Source organism: Somniosus microcephalus, chromosome 9 (genome assembly GCF_052327205.1).
Source record: "Somniosus microcephalus isolate GS21.2 chromosome 9, FLI_Smic_1.0, whole genome shotgun sequence".
In the NCBI taxonomy this organism is placed as follows: domain Eukaryota; kingdom Metazoa; phylum Chordata; class Chondrichthyes; order Squaliformes; family Somniosidae; genus Somniosus; species Somniosus microcephalus.
The window spans coordinates 171,154,868-171,169,778 of NC_140995.1; positions in this window are offsets into that span (position 1 = coordinate 171,154,868).

A 14,911-nucleotide genomic window follows, 5' to 3' on the forward strand; every position below is an offset into this window, starting at 1 on the left:
TAAACAAATGTTATGTTTTTTTGTTCAATATCCTTCCATTCTGGAGATGATTCATGCTGGAATCTAGTTCCATGTCTGTCAGCGAGCCTCTGCCACCTTGCTCAAGTGCCATTTCTCACGTGTGAGCCTAGAAAGACAGGAGGTTGTTGGACCACGAGGAACTCACAGTCAAGTCTATTTCTGACCTTATCCAACATCTGCATACAGGCTTTCCAGCAGACATCCTTCATCATGAGTGGGAACTCTGGCCAGTCTTCCCATCCCTAAACCGGAGATGCCGAGAGTAATTCCAGTGCCCTCGCCACTGCCCGAGCTGAGATCAGCTAACACAACTCAGGACAAGAGTTGCAACACCAGTGGTACAGTTAGGCACTGAGCCATTGGAGGATTTTCTTTTAAAAGTAAGAACATAAGAAATAGGAGCAAGAGTAGGCCATACGGCCCCTTGAGCCTGCTCTGCCATTCAATAAGATCATGGCTGAAATTCTACATAAACTCTACTTTCCCGCCCTATCCCCATATCCCTTAATTCCCTTCATGGTGAAGAATCTATCGATCTCAGTCTTGAATATACTCATCGGCTGAGCATCCATAGCCCTCTGGGGTAGAGAATTCCAAAGAAGCACAACCTTCTGAGTGAAAACATTTCTCCTCATCTCAGTCCAAAATGGCCGACCCCTTATCCTGAGACTATGACCCCTAGTACGAGACGCTCCAGCCAGGGGAAAAATATTCTGCTTTTCCATTCTTCCTACCTTCTGTTACACTTCCCCACATTATACTCCATCTGCCACTTTCTTGCCCAATCACATAACCGGGCTATATCCCTTTACAGCCTCTTTGCAGCCTCCTATCAGCTTACTTTCCTACCCAGCTTTGTATCGTCAGCAAACTTGGATATATTACACTCGGTCCCCTCATCTAAGTCATTGATATATTTTGTAAACAGCTGAGGCCCAAGCACTGATCTTTGCAGCACTCCACTAGTTAAATCATGCCATCCCAAAAATCACCCATTTATTCCGACTCTCTGTTTTCTGACTTTAACCAATCCTCAATCCATGCTAATATATTACCCCCCAAAATCATGAGCCCATATCTTGTGCAACAAACTCTTGTGTGGCACCTTATCAAATGACTTTTGATAATCCACTAGTTGACCCTTATCTACCCTGCTAGTTACACCCTCAAAAAATGCTCATTATTCATTGCAATCATTCAATTTGCAGTTAAAGGGCGCTGTCATTGTTGTGATATATCTGTGAACATTTTTTCCATGTTTGTCAAACAATAGGATGCAGTGATACAATTCGTGTAAAAATGTATCATTGTGTAATGAAAGCAACACAGCATCATGAGCACATAGGGGGAATTTTACGAGTCACTGGAACTAGGTGGGAGTCTTGCCCTCTGGCAGCACATGTCAGAAAACTGGATCTGTGCAGCATTACAATTTTATATCCAATAAAGTTAATTTCAATGGTTGAAAAATTGCAAGCAGAAGCAAACCCGAATTTCCAGTACGCGCTGCCAATGGGTAAGGCTTCTTGTTGGCAAAATGGAGTCATAAAATTAGCTATATGGTGTCAATCATTGATTGAAATGATACTGAGCCATTCCAGCTGTCCTCTGAATCCAACGGTGAAGACAACTCTTTCTGTTTGTTGGATTTAGGATTTTAATTGCTTTGTGATTTGACCGGAAAAACAAAACTACCAGCTGTCTGTAAATTAAAGTAGCTGGGTGATTTCTATTTGTAAGCATTGTGTTTTTCCCCAGTAGACAGCTCTGAGATCCTTTATCATTCCAGTGGCTTAATGACTCCTGATGAATGAATCAGCCCAAAGCTCGCGGCTAATTCTTCTAATATATGTACGCAAGACCATGTCCGCGAGGTTAGAATAAAATATAAGTCACAAGATTGAATTTCTTAACTATTATGAACTATGCTAAAAGGAGCAACGCTTCCAATTTGGTGTTGGTACATGATCAGTGATTGGAATATGTGGCAAAACAGGTGGAAAAGTTAGTAGTTTAAAAATTCTCATCCTTGCATTCAAATTCCTCCATGGTCTCGCCCCATCCTATCTCGGTAACCTCCTCCAGCCCCACAACCCTCTGAGAGCTCTGTACTCCTCCAATCCTGACATCTTGCACATCCCCGATTTTCATCACTCCAGCATTTGCGGCCATACTTTCAGCTGCCCGAGGGCTAAGCTCTGGAATTCCCTCCCTAAACCTCTCCGTCTCTCCACCTCTCTCTCCTTCTTTAAATCGCTCCATAAAACCTACCTCCCACCTGTCCTAATATCCCTTTATGTAGCTCGGTGATAAATTTTGTCTGATAATCCTGTGAAGCACCTTGGGAAGTTTTACTATGTTAAAAGCGCTATATAAATGCAAGTTGTTGTTTTTGCATGCAGAACAAAGCACATCAAAATCTGTGGGTCAATACAACAGAAAATAGCTGTATAATTTGAAGGCTGCACAAATCATTTTTTACTCAAAAAAAGTTAATAAATAAGCAAAATGTTGGAACAAAGTTTTCTGAGCAGAAACAAACCATTTCTATGGCGACATGTTCCTAAATAGAAATGTTGGAAAAGAGAGTGGAATAATACATGAAACTCTGCATGCACTGTTGAAATAAATCTCTTAACAAAGTTGATTCAGGGAATGGGGCTTGCAAATGTTAACTGAATAAGCAGAGAGTGGGGGAAGGGGGGAGCAGCCTGATTGGCCATCGAGTCGTGCATTGTTGTTTTTAAGCAATGTGGAATTTTGAACAGGTTCTTAAGAATAACCATAAATTCTCTGCTGCTTCGAGAACTGTCAAAGAGTTCCCAAGAGCTGAGTGGTGCATTTGTTCACCTATGTTCCTCTCAGAGATCCCATTTTTTGGTACCTGATGAGATCTAGTGTAATTTGAAGTTATAAAAATGTCTCTCTGTAAAGATGTTCTCTGACCACCTGCCACTATCGCTACATATTTGCATATTAACTACAATGCTTTACTCTACAGAAGCCATGTGTTATCATAATGAAACATCATTTAACTAAAGTGTTTTGTGCAGTTTCACCGGAGACATAACATGAATAATAATACAGAACAATTAAAGGGCTACTTTTTGCATTTGTTTGGCATTTAAAACATGGACAACTTTTCGTTTAATGTCACATTCAATAAGACCATACTGTGGTAATAAAATGGGATGTTCAGTTCTCTCTCCTCTTAATAGAAAGAAAATAATCTTTTTTTTTCCATTTTGGCAGCGAAATGTCCACACACATTGCTGCAGCGTCTGTAGCAGCATGTGTTTCTAGGATTGTTCTGGAAGAGAAAATGCCAAAACAGCAGGGAGCAGGAGATAAACAGGCAATTCGTGACTCATTAAAACAGCCAACAGTGGCCAACATTGTGGAGCATGCAAGGACCCAGATCCAGCTCAGCCATAAACTTTTTTTCCACCAGCTGGACTTAGCATCTGTCAGAGTTTGGAGGGAAGATAATCTGGTACAAACGATTTCAGTGTATTGCATTTAGAAACCTGCCGTCTTACATAACAGTGCTGATTGGGAACCCAGGGAACTCTTTAAATGATGACACAGCTTCTTGATGCGATGTTATAATTATTCCTATTAAAACATTTTACCATCATTTTCCATTTTCTGACAGTACTTTAAAATGTTATTTCGGAAGCAGAATTCACAATGGCGTAGTCTGAAAATATGATTACAGAAGGTTCTGGAAAGAATATTCGTTCCTCTCCTCCCCCACCATTTTGTCTTTGAATGTGTTTGACGGGCTTTATTAATGCTGCACCCAAGACTAACATATGGCTAAACATAGCATAGGGATAAGGGAAAAATATAACGAAGTTCAGACCACAATGCACTAAAGACATCTCCAAGCATAGTAATATCCCAGCTTCACTTATTCCCTCAGGGCACATGCTCAGCCTCAGCACTGTTTGAGAGAGTCATGAAATTTCTCTCCAAAAAAACTGCTCTAGAGCCAGTAACAAATGTTACATTATGAACTGAGGATTAGAGCGTGTATACTACTGCCAAAGGTTGGGCCCCAGATGCCTCTGTGAGTAACATTAAAAATCTGCTACATCACGTCCGTGAATTTCAATATTTATAGCGTTCAATAAAATGTTTCACTGTCAAAGGGAGATATGGCAGCGCGCTCCCTCGCAGCAGATGGGATGCAATATGGCACATTTACATGGACCAGCTGTGCTGGGCAGGTTTGAATGCTGGTCAGAGGCAGAGTACAGACAGCACATCTGGATTGCTGACAGACTGGCTGACACATCCATTGAAAAGTTTGTTTCGCCACTGCAACCAGCGGTTTAAATCTGCTCCACCGTTTACCTACCCCTGTTACAAGAGCCCTGCATTAACATGAACAACAATGGGTGTTGTTTTCCGTGCCTGTGCTGTCTCTGTAGGACATCAGCCAGTGCATGTGTTTGTGGTTGGCCGATCACTTGGATGGGTTGGTGCTAACTGGTTTAAAGTGGCTGTGCCCGGGTGGCGATCTTGGCCATCTATCATTAGCTGTTAGACATCAGAAGCTAGCCTCAGTTTTACAGCATCTTTTGACAATGATTGCTCTATCGATTTAAAATGTGTTTGAAGCCTCTTAGCTTGTGATATACCTGTCAATTTATAGAATGGTATCCTAAATTAAACTCACTAGCGTCTATTAACGTAAGGGTAGATGCAAGCTAGCGATATTTACAAAGAACAATCTGACAATTTAATCTGCAATTTAAAACAAAATATAATTTTTAAAATCATTGCTGTCTTCAATTTTATTGATTTTTTTATTCTTAAGGCTAAATACATGAACAAATAATTAGAATAGATGGACTTCACATCAGAATAAAGGCTCAAAGCTGGAGTTGTATCTAACAAAACCTGAGTTTAGAACAACATACACTCAAATAACAGTAAAATCACAATACAATCAAAAAGAGAAACAAAGTGAAAGTAAAACTAGCAGCAACAATTTAAAAATTCATAATAAAAACAGACAATGCTAGAAAAAGCAGGGCTGTCAGCACCTGAACATAGAAAAGGCAGCTTTTCTCGTTACAGATGCTGACACATCTGCTGTGTATTTCCAGCATTTTCTGTTTTTATTTTAGATTTTCAGGTTTTGTTTATCAATAGAAATACTGACCTCGATTTTAACTCTACCCCCCATTTGGCAGAAATCAGGTGGGGAAATAATTAAAATGGAGCGGGAGACTTGCCCACTGCTTTTTCTGCCCCAATCTGGCCGACTCCAATTTTAAACTGCAGGCGGCAAGGGCACCTGCCCCAAGCCGGCGGGGTCCTCTTTAAAAATGCAGGTCAGCTCTGATGATGTCATCGGGGAGTGTTCCTCAGAGCCCCACTAAGGAAGCTTTGGGCCACCTTTGTTTGAGGCTTCGTAGCCCCCCCGCGCCGCCCCCCCCATGATGGGCATACCCTGTACAAGGCAACGTTCCCGTGGGCCACTGGCGGCAAACTCCTGCTGCCCAAAGTTCTGCTCCCCCCTACTGGCCAAGCAGTGATTCCTCCCGGGTTCGGGCAGGAGTCTGATCTCACATATGTCAATAAGACCTGAGAACTAAAATGTCTCCGGACCTCAGCACGGGAGCTTGCCCCCCCACCCCGACCACGCACTGATCCCGGCATGAGTTCATTTCGTTAACATAATTGTTCAATTCAGGTACAGATGCTAGATCCAACATGGAAATTACAAGAGCAATGTCAAAAATTAAATCAAACTATCTACATCCTTAAGTAAAGAAAAAAAAAATGAAAAATTTGTAGGGACAAAAGGTCAACCAAGTTGACACAGACAGGTACAAATTGATTTTGGCCCAGTTTCCGGTTCAAAATAGGCGAAACTCTGCCAGCGCGTGCCAGTTGCTGGAGGCACGCGGCTCATCCGAAATTGGGCCTTAGGCCTCGTTTTATTAGTTAGGCGAGCTGCTGGCTTCTGTCGCACCTCCAGAGGTAGCCCGTGAAATGAAATTTGGGCCGGCTGCCTCACTGGCAGTGGCCCTCATGCAAGTCCTGGGGCGTGGGGAGGGGAAGATGTACGCAATGCAGGTAGCCTTCTGGGTCTTCCCATAGCAGTTCTCTGCACTTGGACATGGGGAACCTCTGGGCTTCTTCCAAACAGCTGTCCAATGTTGCACCTTACATAGACGGTGGCAGGCAGAACCCTTTTGGATTTCATGCAGCACTGTTCTTCAAAATCTGGTCTCTCATTTTTGGCTTGCTGCCAATGGCTGGCTGGAAGATTGACACCAGCCTGCAGATTTTCGGACCAAGCATTGGAGGAGTTGGTGTCCGCTGTGGAGAGACGGAGGGCAGTACTCTACTCGGCAAGTGGCAGGAGGCCCTCGCCGCAAGTCTTCCGCACCATGTGAAGGGAGGTAGCCCAGCAGGTCTCGGGCAGCACTGTGGTCCCCAGGACCCACACACAGTGCAGGAGGAAATTTAACGACCTCACTCGGGTGGTCAGGGTGAGTCAATGCCTCAACAAATTCTACATACCACCATCTGAACCACGGTCTGCACACACTGACCAAAGCACCACAGCCCCAGCACTCACCCACCAACAATCTCTACCAACACTCACACCCACGTCTCACATCTTGCACACAATGACAGCTATTCAACTATGGCAGGCACATCACCCAAACACATTGCTCCACACTCACTCACACACTTTCTTTTCACTTGTAGGCTGAGGTGGCTCACAACAGCAGCGAGCAGGAGCGCACAGGCGGGGGAAAAGTCAACACCCAACCACTGTCTGCACTGGAAAATAGAGTGTTGCAGATTATTGGGCGCCAGGTGGTGGGTGCCATGGCCACCGGCGACGTTGAACCCCTTGGGGACAACAACGGTATGTTCATCCCTACTCCTTCTTCTCACATCCCACTTCCACCTCATCCACAAGCGTTTCACACTTTCCAGCTAATCATGCTGCATGCATGCCTTTCTCCCTTCCTGCACCTCCTCCCCTCACCTTAACCCGTCTCTTGTGCCTTTATGCTTTCAGATAATGAGCAAGCACCTGAGCAGCCTGTCCCTGAGGGTACCGTAGAGAGCGATGCAGGAGAAGAGGAGGAGGAAGAAGACACCGCCTCACTGTATGTCTCACCCACAGGCACCAGCTCAGATACTGGCACTACGCGTTCTTTAGAGGCTAGTATAGTAACGGGACTGCACAGGGTGAGGCACCGGGGATGAGTAGGCTGCAGCAAGGCCAGGGGGAAAGGGTAGCTCGGGAGTCACTTCCCCAGAGGACGAGTTCGTGCGCAAGTTCTGCTGCACAGGACTCAGATGAGGACCTCGATGGGGAGGTCCTTAGAAGGGTGATGGGCATGCACATGAGATGATAGGTGCAATGGCAAGGGTGCCCGAGAGCATGTCAGCAACGGTAAGGAGCGTGGAAGAGTCCGCCTCCAACATTGCACAGAGCTCTGCGCACACCATGGAGCCCAACATTTCCAACCTGGAAAGGATGATAGACTCCCAGAGAGACCTGGCAGCCCAGACCTGATGCCACATGTGATGAGCGATCTGGCAGCTTCCATTGCAGCACAGGCTGAAGCGACGCAATGTCTCAGTGCTGTAATGCATTCTATGCTTGGTGACATCCAATCTCAGACTGCTCTCATGCAGTCTCAGCTTGATGCCACGCAAGCTCTGACTGCTGCCATCATGGCTGGGTCTACCACCATCGACCGGGGCTTTCACGGTGTGCTGCAACAGATTGCTAGGGATGTGGAGGTGCTGCCTCGGAGGAGTGGCAGTGGGTCAGTGGAGCAGGAAGCTGCTGTCCTCTCTCACGATGATAGCATTCCTGCTCTCACCACTGCCACTCCACCGTTGCCTTTGTCGCTGCCTGTCATCCAGCCAGCCCAGACTGCTGCCACCCATGCTGAGGTGGTGCAGTCTACAGCTGGGCCTTCCAGGCCCAGAGCTGGTCGAGGGCGTCCTACAAGGCCATCTGACGTCTCCCGCACGGACACTCAGCAGCCTTCCACCACCAATGCTGCAGACACTGGGTCAACACTTCTTGGAGCACTAGAGTAGGCAAAGATACAGTAACATGAGGCACTAAGGGATTGCACAAGGGTGAATAGTAAATATTGTTGTTGTAAAGATGTGTTCACTGATTATTAATAAATTTATTAATTCACTTCGGATAATTTTGTACTGTCTCTCATTTCAGCTGTGCGCTATGATATGGCCTGCGACAGGGATGGAATGATGGGGATGTGGTGAGCAACGGTGATCTGGGGTTTAATTTATTGGAACCGCAGTCTGATGAGGCGATCACGGACCACCCTTCTGGAAGGCCGATTGAGTGGCTGCCTCCTCCCTGTTCCTCCTCCTCCTCCTCGTCTTCCTTGTCCTCCTCGTCATTGTCCTCCTCCTCTTCTCCCTCTTCCTCCTCCTGAGGTAGTCCCACAATCCCTGCTGGAAGGGCTGGGCCCTCATGGTGGCCAGATTGTGAAGCATGCAGTACACCATGATGAAATGGGACACCTGGTGAGTACTGGAGGGCTCCTCCCAAGTGATCAAGGCCCCGATGGTCTACTCAGTGATGTTCCTGGTGGCAGCATGGCTCTCATTATGAGTGCTGGGCAGGAGTGTTGGGGTTGCGGAGGGTAGTCATGAGCCAGGTGGAGAGTGTCAGCTGGTTTTCGTGTCAGGACCCCGACTCCGATGTGAAGTGGGAAAAAAGTGCGATTTTCCCCTAATTGGGCACTTGATTTCCAGCGTGTGGGAGCCCCTGGCCCAATTAGACTTTCCTTCCTGAAAGTAGCCTCCGATGACGTTGCTGCTGAATTTAAGGCCTGCAAGCAGCCTTGCTTCTTCTGGAGACGGGAAACGCTTTGGACATTGTATGAAGGATTTCATTTACCGACTATGTCCACCAGCAAGCAAAAGTGTGCACCTCGCTTTGATGAGCCCTCCCTCCAAGCTCTGGTGCAGGGAGCAAGATCAAATAAGGAGGTGCTCTTCCCTTCCTCAGGGAGAAAAAAGCCACCACAACAGACTAAAGCTGTGTGGCTGCAAGTGGCCCAAGAGGTCAATGCCATCTCGATGTGCCACAGAACCTGGCTGCAGTGCAGGAAGAGGTTTCATGACCTTCTCCGCACAGGAAAAGTGAGTATGACTTTCTCATCACCCTCAATCTCATCCCCATTGCCTCTCCTCACCAGCACTCTGCTTTGCCAATCTCTTCCTCCACTTCAAACTTGACACTGACATCCCTGCACCCATTCCCTCTCTCTCTATGGTCACATTCACTTAACTATTCGACCATCACAGCAAGCTGGTGACAGAATAGTTTGGCATCTCTCTCATTGATATTGTATGAGTGACTGATAATGATTCTGATGCTCTAACAGATTGACTTATGATCATCTGCACAATTCAATGTGCATGCAACCTTTACCTCACATCTCTAACTCTTTCCTTTACTCCCCCACAGGACCATTGAGAGCCCCCGTCCCCACTGTCCAGGTGGAATAGCCTGAGCTTCCAGACTCCTCAGAGGAAGCTGCAACCACTGAGGGCGTAGCGTCAGCAGAATTAAGTGCACCCTGCACCAACGCAGACACTCACACCTCGGTGGGACCTTTGAGACATAGAGTGGAGTTGTCACCTGGTGTATCACAGCTCACAAGTGAGCATCAACAGATGGTGGAGACAGGGACAGCAGTGGAGAGTCCTCGTCACAGTGGAGAGAACGCTCCCAGCTCGGCTCCGCTGCATGTCGACCCTGTGCCTCCGGGTCCATCCAGAAGGAGAGCGGTGCTGGAAATCCAGGAACAGGTGCAGGAGTTTCTGGCAAGTTTTGTCTCCAAGGTCGCTGCGAGTGTGGAGCGAATGGAGGAGTCCATCGCTAACATGAGCAGAGCCTTCGTGGAGGCATTGGTGCATGAATGCATCACCATGGAAAGGAAGACAACCTCCTTGGAAAGGATGGCTACCTCCATGGTAAGGCTGGCTACCGTAGAGGATGGCTACGGTAGAGGAGAGGATGGCTACATCCATGGAGGAGCTTAGTCGCCAGGGTCTTGAAAACATGGTGATTGTTCATAATAGACTGACATCTCTTGAGGAGCGATGGTCAGCTATTGAGCAAACAAACCAGACCTTCATGCAAGTCCTCTGGAGTAGGATTTCCAGTGCAGAAACGGGTCCTCATGGCCCCCCTGCAGTGAAGCAAGGTGCTGTCCAGCCACTTGCTAGCTCTGAAGTGGGGCTGACCCATGAGAGGGATGTTGGTGGCATACAACAAGGAAGTGGGGGCTCCTCTCCAAGCGCTCACACGACCATGCCACTGCAAAGCCCTCGGTCAGAGCCCCACCAGAATCCCCACCCAACTGAGATCGGCGTCTCAACCCCTGCACAGCCGCAGGAGCAGCAGACTGTTGCCGAGCCCTCACAGGTTCGCAACCCCAGAGGACGCCCACCAAAGGTGTCGAGACAGGAGCAGCAAGAAAGCAAGCAAGGGACCTCCACATCTGCTGAAGCCACAGGGGAAGCACCACGTAGGAGCACGCGTAAGAGGAAGATAATGCACAAGTAGTCACAAGGGTAGTCACTTGGGTGTAATGTTGTGTTTAATTTTGAAAAGCCATCAGTTGCTTATTGTCATAAAAACTTCTGATGGCAAACTGTTGCAGTTGTGGCGTGTGTCATTTCGCTAATGGGACTTCCACATTGAGGGCTTAGGGTGACTTGCAATTGTCAGTATGGTGGTCAGAGTGATAGGAATCCGCAGGTTCTTGGCCATTGTCGATGGTCTGACAAGAAAGTGCAAGGCAAAAGTGTTTGATTGTGCAGGCTAAGCAAATCTGGCCAAGATGAGTGTGATCCTTGCATCCCGGGCAGCAATGTGGTCGCGCGCTGGCGCCTTCTGGCCTGTGCAGCTTCAGGTGGGTGAGCAGCAGCTTGGCACTCCTGTTGTTGCTGCTGCTGTTGGTGGTGCTGTTGTTCATGGTTCTGCTGCTGCCACGTCCAAATCTGATGTCCAGGAGGAAAGGAAATAAATGGTTTCCATTCTTCTGGTATATGCCTCAGTTGAGGAAGCGTTCTGTCAAGATGGCGAGAGGGGTTTCCCAGGAGGTCACACTGGAGATGGGTGTCAGGCTCCAAACTTCCACAACAATGGGTATGCCTGCTAAAAGATCCCCCAGACCTGAGACAACAAAGTTCTGCCACCTGCAAATGATGATTACTGAAAACTCCTTTTTAATGGTGGAGCTGCAGCTGTTAATGAACAGTCCAGTTGTGAGGCCGCCAGGATTCACTGGCATGTTCCAGAGGAGACGTGCAGGACATGGGAAAAGTGGTAAAATCAGAAAGGCCTCTCAAAATGGGATTATTGAGGCAATTAAGTGGTTGTTAAGGGCCTTAAGGGCTTATCCCGCATCTTGGAGCCAGGATGGAAATGGGGTCAGAAAACGTGCATTTGGGAAAATTGCTCGGAGGCGGGATGGAGGCGTGATTGGGCCCGCCTGCCATTTTTTGCGATTTTACCACCTCACACGCCTCCAATCCCGCCTCCTCGGGCCTGGCAAAATCGAGCCCCTTGTCTCTGACCAGCCAACTGCTAGCTTGATGTGGTGGCTGGAAGAGTGCTGGAACACTGGTCTGGCGCAGGATGAAGGCATCGTGGCTGCTGCCAGGATAGCGGGCATTCACATTGAGGATTCACTGTCTGTGGTCGCACACCAACTGCACATTAAGTGAGTGGTAGCCTTTGCGGTTACGGAAGATCTCAGGATTGTTATGTGGTGCCCGCAAAGCCATGTGGATGCAGTCAATGGCGCCCTGCGCCATGGGGAATCCCGCTATCCTGGCAAAGCCACATGCACGCTCGTCCTGCTTCTCTCTGGTGATGGGGAAGGAAATGTAGTCCCTTCTCCTACTGTAGAGAGCCTCTGTGACCTCCCGGATGCAGCAAAGGATGGCGAACTGCGAGATGTTACCTATATCTCCTGTTGCAGACTGGAAGTATCAGCTGGCAAAGAAATTGAGGGCAATGGTGACCTTGACTGCCACTGAGAGAGCCGTGGTCGCCCTGATCTGGGCTCGAGGTCTGGTTGCAGGAGGTGGCAGAGTTCTGTGACCACCTCCTTGGTGATGCGGAGCCCTCTAATACACTGGTCCTGGCTTAACTGAAGGTAGAAGTGCTCTCGGAATACCCTCGGAGGGTAAGGCCTCCTGTTGAGAGCCCTGATGGCCCTTCTCCTCCCTCTGGCCACATGTTCCAATCTTTCTCGCTGCCTGTGCTCCCTCCGCAGTAGATCCTGGAGGGTGCGGTTCGACTGCTAATACAGCCTCCATTAATGTAAGGAGGTGCAGCACTTTGATATTTTGTGAGAATAAATCTAACTAACTTTTAGAAGCTGCAACACTCCAGAGACTAAACAACCTATGAATGACTGAATTCAACTCTTGAACTATCTCAAACTGACAAGGAAGAAAGAAAAGAAAGAAGCAAAGACTTGCTTTATATAGCGCCTTTCACGACCACTGGACATCTCAAAGCGCTTTACAGTCAATGAAGTACTTTTGAAGTGGAGTCACTGTTGTAAGGAAGCACTGAAACACCAATAACCTGATAGCTGCGACTCATTACTAATGATCCCTTTAAGTACTGCCCCTGGAGCCGGCATCTGCCTGCTTGATGCTTCCTCTCCCTGTCGCTGTCGGGACCAGGCGCTAAGACAGGGGCGATACTCAGTTTGGCAGATCGGGTGCCCAGTGAGTGTTGCATGTTCGCTGACGTCACGATTTGCCTGGCGCTGAAGTCCCCGGCGCTAACTCGTAGTGGCGGCGCTATGGGAGGGCTGAATTTGCCGTGTGGTGCTGGATTCGCCTCGCCATAGCGCTACTGCCTCAGCGCCCTGTTAGCGCCCCAGCCAGGTGCTAACTGGAGGCGCTAAGGTACCGAATTTCTCCCCCATGAATTTTTAACAGATGTTTTGATGATGAAAATCGCTTCAGGTGATTGTCCCATGAAAAGATATCCTTCATCTCAGTGACTCTATGGCTAGGAAGCAGAAAAATCAGCCAGGGTTTCCACCCCTGACTGCTATCCAGTGACCTCTGCTGGAGAATGTATGTGTCTGGACATCAGGTGGGAATAAGGTTGAGCTCAGCTGTGATGCCATCGACAGTTGAATAGCCTGCCAGCACGCACTACCTGCGCTCACACTTCAAGTATGGCCACTTGAGGTACCCGAGACTACTGGTACCTGCGGCAAGAGTCAGTGCTTTCAGGAGAGGAGGGACTAAAAGGGGGAAATTGGGAACCAAAAAGGATAGCCTTCCCATTCAATCAGATCTACACCCATGGAAAAAGGTGTAATGGTTTGGAAATTGTATGAAGGTTTTCTCAACACCAGTCATTAGTTCAGTGGAACACCTAGAGAAACCATGTCAACAGCTAAAATCGGTTGTTTACATCATTTCTCTGGGGATTCCACCAAACGTGAAAACCCTGTGGAAATTCAGGGCCGGTATATCATCAGGGACAATATGTTCCATGTAATCTTTCATTCAATCAATGTAAGTTGTAGTAAGCACCAGGCTGCCGTGACCGTGAGCTATGGGTCTTCTGTATTGGTCAGTGGGAGCACATGCTTTACTCCCTCAATAGGCTGAGAAATAGCCCAGGAAAAGAGAACCAGCAGTTTTCATCCTCTCTGGACCATATGCATAGTTTATTAGTTTCATTGCTGCAGTAAAGTTGGAATCTCTCAATTATTTCTGAGAAACATTCTGACTTAAAGATCCCCATCTTTCAAAAGAACATTATTATTTTCTTGCATACTAACTGTAATTTTGAATTGCATTTCTTGTATACACATCGCAGTGTAAACAAACATCTTGTTCTGAAAGGGTTAAAGTGCTTTGGACACATTGTCATTGAAAAGCTCATTGATCCAAAGGTAAGATTCACTTATTCAAAGATTTATCAGGTCAAATCATTAACATGATGTTTGAATATTAATTTATTCAAAGTGCTTTATTTATACCAAGGAACTGACAGAATGCCATCTGTTTAATACAACAGGACCAGAGATTACTTATGGCATGGCAAAATTCCACAGCCACAGCACAACTCTTGCCTTAAGTGTCAGCTTGATATTGGTAACTCTCTTGCCTCTGAATCAGAAGGTAGTGGGTTCAAGCCCCACTCTAGGGTACATAATCTAGCTGGCATTCAGTGCAATGCTGAGGGAGTTCTGCATTGTCTGAGGTGTTGTCATATCTCACTAGGGATAGTTAGTGTGTTCCATGTGATCGTTCACTCAACCAATGTAAGTTGTAATAAACATCGGCCTGCCATGACTGGGAGGTAGGAGGCTTTTGTATTTGTGAAAAAATGTCCATACCTGCCTGTCAGTGGGAACATATGCTTTGCCTCCTCAATGGGCTGATAAATAGTCCAAGTGAAGATTTTGTCCTTTGGATGAGCCAGCCTATTCAGGTGGATGTTAAAGATCTCAAGGCATTATCTGATGAAGAGTGGGAAGTTTTTCCCATGACCTGGCCAATATTCCTTCCTCAACCAACACCATACAAAAAAAACAAATTTACTACCCATTCTATCTCATTGTTGTTTGTAGGACTTTGTTACATGGGTGAATTACCAGCTCCATCCTCAGACCTCATACATTAATGGGGGTCCTATTACATCAATAGGACTCTGACGCCATCTTAACCAGGAAGTCAGCGGGGAGCCCGAAGCGGCCGCCCCAAACCTGGTCAGGCCACTGAAGAGGCCCTGCAAGGTATGTTTAAACTTTGACTTTGTGGAGCCATGCGAAGCATTGGTGCCGATTTTGACACCTCCAAT